Source organism: Vombatus ursinus, unplaced genomic scaffold (genome assembly GCF_900497805.2).
Source record: "Vombatus ursinus unplaced genomic scaffold, bare-nosed wombat genome assembly UNPS02014945.1, whole genome shotgun sequence".
Taxonomy (NCBI): Eukaryota; Metazoa; Chordata; class Mammalia; order Diprotodontia; family Vombatidae; genus Vombatus; species Vombatus ursinus.
In genome coordinates this window covers 21963695-21963968 of record NW_020954723.1, presented here as the reverse complement: position 1 = coordinate 21963968, position 274 = coordinate 21963695, and positions in this window count along the sequence as shown.

The following is a 274-nucleotide window of genomic DNA, read 5'->3' as shown; positions in this document are numbered from 1 at the left end:
AAAGAAAGAAAGAAAGAAAGAAAGAAAGAAAGAAAGAAAGAAAGAAAAAGAATATAGAAAGAAATTGTTTTGATGAACCAAGATCTTGGAACTGCAGCCCCAGATCTGTAGCGAAACTGTATTGTACTTGGTATAGATCTGTGTTCCTGCTTTAGAATCAGCACTGAATTGTGCAAAGGACACTGGCTTTCTAGTCAGAGGTTGTTGTTATTCAGTTGTTTTCAGTGGTGTTTGACTCTTCATGACCCCATTTGGGGTTTTCTTTGCAGAGATC